Source organism: Taudactylus pleione, unplaced genomic scaffold (assembly GCF_031769625.1).
Source record: "Taudactylus pleione unplaced genomic scaffold, aTauple2 ptg001956l, whole genome shotgun sequence".
In the NCBI taxonomy this organism is placed as follows: domain Eukaryota; kingdom Metazoa; phylum Chordata; class Amphibia; order Anura; family Myobatrachidae; genus Taudactylus; species Taudactylus pleione.
This window is the reverse complement of record NW_028286352.1, coordinates 4,746,657-4,753,185: the sequence shown is the minus strand read 5'-3', so window position 1 is coordinate 4,753,185 and position 6,529 is coordinate 4,746,657.

The following is a 6,529-nucleotide window of genomic DNA, read 5'->3' as shown; positions in this document are numbered from 1 at the left end:
CATACGCCGGTTTGTAGAGGGTACTTAGTGTATTTACACTGCGTGTGCTCCAAAACCAAGGGTTCACTAGTACAGGAGATGTACAGTCATACAGATGTCACCCGCATCTACAAGTGGAACTGGAGTGTAGCAGGGGGATTTCACCTGGGGTGTTTCTAGAGAGGAGGGGACCCATGTGGAGTCTCCGTCATGGGACCCTTCCTCTCCAACCTGCGGCCGGCAGCACACTGAGCGGTGTCTGGGCACTAGAGTCTGGGCACTAGAGTGTGCCCAGAGTCTATAGCGCATGCACAGGTCACCGGGAAAAAGGCTGCGCCGGCCATTTTCCCTGTACTGCGCATGTGCAAATGACGGGAAAATGGGCTCGGCAGCCATTTTCCAGCTGTTCTTACAGTGCAGACACCGGCGCCGCCGTGGGACTCCGGGGAGGTAAGTATACTATATACTACGGGTCCAGGTGCTCTGGACCCAGGGGCCCATGTGTCCCACACACTATGCACCCATTATAAATATGCCCTTGGATTTCACACAGTTCAGGGAGGTGGTATGGATGGAATTGTGGTCTATGTGGATTTGGTCATGTTTTCAGACATATTCTGTGCGCAAGGATTAGGGTTGGCACAAGTGCTCACGGATGATGATGACTAGTACTGTAGTAAGCCATGTATATGGTGGGCACAGCGCAAGATGCGTACAACCCTGCATACAGGTAATATAGTTACTTCCAGGATGCAATGCTTGAGTACATAAGTATTGTTCTCGTCTATAACCCAGCATCAGGCTCTCAATGTCTACTTATGCTAGTTACCCGCTTTATAATATATGACATAATACTTTTCTACCTATGATCACTTTTCCCTTTGTTTTTATTGTACTTGAATGCAATATGCAGACATGTTATCAGTATTAATTATGATACCCCTAAAGCTTTCATTATTCCTTCCCCACAGACGACCACCTGCCCACTTACCAACAAGGTTGATGAAAAACAGAGAGCTGAGTTGAATGGACGCTACCATAAACTTATGAATCAGCTGAAAAAGTTGGGATATGACCAGCAAGTCCACTCACTCTTCATGGTGCACCTTATAAATACACATGGGATAATAGAGGTAAAGCTTCTCCCTGGCAGCAAGGAACTTGAAAGCTACAGTAACAGGGAGACCTTGCTCAAGATCGTGACAGAGTGCACTCCAAAACCTATGGTGACAGATGTGCAAATTCTTCTCAGATGTCTCCACTATATGTCAGAACAGGATGGGAAGCCTCTCTTCCTTTTTTAGGCAGACAAGGCATTAACTCCACTCTCAAGCTCAAACCACCATAAATGCCAGTAATAAAATTCCTGAACATTCATAATTACCGTGTTATAAATGCTTATTTTTTTTAGAACTAAAATATTTGATTTTTCATTAGTGTCATTTGTATTCACATTAAGGCCTGTATTCAATTAGACGCGAAAAGCCGAAAATGTTTAACCTATTGTACTTTCTGCTGCATTTGCCTGTTTGCGACATGAATTCACGGCATACGGATCACCGCGATTCGCCCTATTCAATTACAGAACAAGCGAAAACGCAATTAGGCAAATGCATAACAGGTGGAAAGTACTAACGGTCGCGCATGCTCACAAGAGCCCCGATGTCCGTCGGAAGGAGCTGGATAGGGCGGAGGGATCCAAAAGGATCCCTATTCGCGACCCTGAACTCCTTCCCATAGGGAAGGAGCGGGTAGTAGTAGCAAACGCTATCTGAAGATGGCGAATGCTACCGCAATCAAGCTCAGAAACAATAATATTTTCAGAGCTTGATGAATTCTGTTCTCATACTGAGGAAGGTAAGCAGGAGATATCTGTGATATCTCCTGCTTTACCTCCTTGATTAATGGCCCAAACACTTAATTTTTACAATTGCAGGAGAAAATGTGTATTGTCACCTGCTTTTGTAAAAATTTAGTGATGATGAATAGGCCCCCTAGTGTCCTTAATTTGTGTTAAAATCTTTCTAGAAGCATATTTGTAAAAGTGGTGAAGAATTATATAAAACAGTATTTTTGGGTGAAGATAAATAGTCCAGTCAAATTTGGGATACTAGAAAATGGGTGCTAGCATATTTTTGTGGCTCTAAAGTGCACTTTTAAAAAATCCACCTGCTGCATGCACCTGCAATCCTAAAAACACCTGTCCTATCCATACATCCCCCCCAAGAAACCTATTTTGCTAGTTTTTATCCTTGTCCCCCGACTTTTTTAATTTTTGCCCCAAATGTATTTTCTAATGTAATTTTTTTTTTGTCCATTAGTGGGGTGTCCAAAGGGTTCTGAATCAACACCCCACATTTGCACCCCAAAATACAGATTTTTGCACTTTTTTCTCCTGCCATTCATTGGAGAAACTTTTCCGCCTGTTTCGGTGCATTGAGTTTCCGGTTAGGCGAATTGGTCCCGTAATTGTATTTAAAGATAAGACGCAAACAGGTGTAAAGCGGCAATTGGCAAAACTTAGTCACCTATCGTGACTTTTTGCCAGTATTTGAAACCGGCCCTTATTATTATAGTTTATAAGTTCCCACTATAAACATGAGAGTATATTAAAGAAAAAAAAACAAATATGTCACAAAAAAATAAAATATGAAACAAATGGGGATCAATTCAATTGTGGGAGACGCCGACAAGGCCCACGATCTAGTGTAAGCATGTAATAAAATGGAGTGCTGATAAAAATAATGGGGGCAATGTATCAAACCTTAAAGAGTGGAGAAGTGAAGAAATGTAGACGTTACCCATGGCAGCCAGTCAACTTCTAGTTAGCATTTATCATGTACATTCTAAAAAATTATAGTGGAAACTGATGATTTGCTATAGGAGACCCCACTGGTCCACTTCTCCACTCTTTAGGAGGTTTGATACATTTCCCCTTATGCAGGGGTCAAAATGGGCTGGAACGGGGCGGAACTACGTTGCATCACTTCTATTTGGAGATGGAACCAGGTCCGCCTCCTCTGACCCACCTCAGCCTGGTGCCGCAGGGAGGTTCCATTTGCCCACTGAAATTTTGTTACCAGCGGGCGCCTGGGTCCCACCCCATAGCGGCAGCCAGAGCTCACTCCCGTGCTCCGTCTCCCGCAGTTTACTACAGGAGAGGCATCATGACATCTCTCCCATAGTTCAGAGGAGCAGCCAGGCGGACCAGATGGCAGCCAACATGGGATAGGGGCTTAAGGTAAGTATTAGGTTTTTTGTATTTTTTGTGTTAGTGGCTTCACTATAGGGGACACTGCAACAGGGGGCATTACTATTGGGGGCATTACTCAGGGGGCACTACTCAGGGTTCACTACTACTGGGAGCTTTACTAATGGGGGCATTATTAATGGGGGCATTACTCAGGGGGCACTACTACTGGGGGCATTGCTGAGGGGGAACTACTACTGGGGGCATTACTCAGGTGACATTACTATTGGGGGCATTTTTCCGGGGGTACTACTACTAGGGCATTACTATTGGGGGCATTACTACTAGGAGCACTACTATTGGGGGCACTATTACAGGGGGATTACTAATGGGGGCATTTGCATAGGGAGCACTGCATACAGGGCACCACTCTTGGGGTCACTGCATAAGGGGCACCACTACTGAGGACACTGCAAAATGGGCACTACCACTACTATGGGGCACTGCATAATGGGCACCACTACAGTGGGCATTATGTATAGGGGCACTACTGCTGTGGGCATTGTATAAGGGGCACTATTACTGTGGGCATTGTGTAAAAGGGGCATTGCTGTGTGTCATACATAAATAAGGGATACTACTATGTGGTGTAATGTGAATCAAGATTGTGCTACTGTGTGGTGTAATTTGAATTGGAAATACTATTGTGTGACCACGCCCCCTTTCTTTTGAGACCATGCCCTTTTTTTCGGCGCACACCTGCAGCGCATGCTGTCCCTTTATTGAGAAAGCACCGAGGTGGGGGGCGGTGAGTTCCACCACTTCTCTAGGAACACTTTAAGCACTGCCCCTATATCACCACATTGGCAGTTAATAACAGTTGCTATAAACTCTGATCTCTTCCACCTGTATCAGTGATGTTAATTCCAGAGAATTCTAGCATAACACACATCTACAGTCTCTTATAGATCCTACTGTATGTAGACTGTCACGTGCCACGCATATTATAATTGTGAATGCATTGTCTAATAGATTCATGACAATATTTAGGAATGACATATAATTTAGAGGAATACAGTTAATTTTCTTTTATCATAGATCTTATTGGAGAAAATAAGAGATATGGTAAGCCCTTACCTTTGTTATCTCTTTTTCTACGAAGTCCTTAGGGATCCACAGGAGACCTTGGGGTATAGGCGATGACGTCAATCTCGGGCACCTCAATAGTTAAACTTTTGCTCCCAGGATGCACGCCCTCTCCCATACCCTGCCCCCAAGCCAAGGCACCTCAGTTTCGTAGGTGCTCGGCATGGAGTCGGGCCACTTCAAGAGGGGCTGCGTTGACAGCCCCAGAAAAAAAACTTTAAACAACAGAGTGGTCAGCAGGGGCAGTCCGGCGGATTCCCATGCTGCCACTCCGACACCCTGCTGGCGCCGAGACACTGGCATGGCGCTAGGGATCGCGGCGGGTGTCTGGGGGTTTTGGCTAGCAAAAACCCCCAGATGCCCAGGACTGTGGCCGGACTACACGGGGGACACTTCAGGTAAGCAGCATGCGTCCGCAGCAGGCACCTGCTGACATCACAGTCCTTTTACTTCCCATAGTGGGGGTCCCTGGGAAGCGGCTGCGTGTGTCAACAGGCACTGTGCCTGCACTTACACTAGACCACCAGGGAAAGGGGGCCACAGCATGCGGAGGTTGTGGCATCCCTGGGGTTAATAGATTGCCAGGGAGCGGGCCTTCCTTGTACTGCACAGCCGGCCCCTCCTCTGCTGCACTGAGCGCCTTTCCAGAGCGGTCTGCAGGTTGCAGGCAGCTCTCCTCCCTCAGGCATTCCGGTGGCCATTTTAGATGTGCAAAATCGCTGGTCTCACCGGGAGCTGCGGAGCCTGGGTCCCCCTACATACCTCTCCTCTAAGCAGGTCAGTGTATGTAGCACTATTCCTACTAGACACAAGATCTAGTTAGTGCAATATAGTGCAGGTTTTTCCTGGCATTGTATGTGTCTATGCTAGTGCTGTCTGCCTGTATTTCTCTGTCAGCCATTTTATCTATCCCTGTACTTTCTCTTTCACTAGCCCTTGCGGTGAGAGTGCTGCTCAGGGGTTAATTTGCTTCACAGTTCAAACGATTATTGTGCTGAGGAGTTTGACAAATACATTCATTATGTCTGGCAGTGATTCTGGCCAGGCTGATCTACCCCTCACACAGTCCTGCAACAGATGTTTGGCTGGAATAAGAGAGGGAGAGATTATTGTGCGAGGATTGTGTACCCTGTGTACCAAGAATGCAGGATTACCTGCTGGGCCCAGGTCTTCTCAAGAGCCACCCTGGGCTTGCTTTGCACAAGAACTAACTACCCTGATGGGTCGGCTTGCTGCTCCATAAGTGACCCTACCATTGGGGTACGCGCCACAGTTTGCAATGCCATCTGCGTCACAGGAGATCCCCAGACAGTTGGCTGTGGCTCAAAGTATGCCTTCACAACCTACTCCCTACCAAACATTAATACACTGTCCAATACGGTGCAAAACCTGACGGAGGTGTTACAAGGGGAGCCTTTCCAACGCTCTGTTATGAAAGAGATACTGTCTTCCCAGTCCACGTACTATCAGGATGATGTGTCGACTGATGATGGGGAAATACAGGACTTATCTGAGTCTGAGCTCCCTCTAAAAGAGGCGGTGCCTAAGTCAAAAATATATGTGCACGGTCTCATCCGTGAGGCCATGGATATTGGGGATGAGGATACCCCAGCAGCCAAATCCAAACATGCTTACTTTAAAGAAGTTAAAAGTTCAACGACAGCTTTTCCTCTGTCGGATCAGCTTGTTGAACACTTGGAAGAAGCATGGAAAACTCCAAGCAGGAGATTTCAGCCACAGAAAAGATTAGAGGCCACTTATCCGTTTGAGGAGAAGTATTTCTCTAAATGGGAAACCCCACCTCAGGTGGATTCTCATATTACATGCCTTGTCAAAAGTGCGACACTTCCTATGCCATCCATAGCATCATTAAAGGATGTTACGGACAGGAGAGTGGAGATATGCCTAAACTCCATTTATTCCCTTTCAGGGGATGGTCGCTAGGCCGGCTATGGCTATATGCTGGGTGGCCAGGGCCACGGAGTGTTGGGCTAATGCCTTGGAGGCGTCCTTGCCTGTAGAAGCTACCAGTGAACAAATGGAACTTGTTGGTTTCCTCAGAGATTCAGCCACATATATGAATGAGGCTGCTCTGGATGTTAGTCTGCTAACATCCCACATTTCATCGACTGCAGTGTCAGCTAGATGCTCTCTCTGGTTGCGGATGCTGAGTCCAAGAAAGGGTTAGAAGGTTTGCCCTTTAATGGCCAGGTA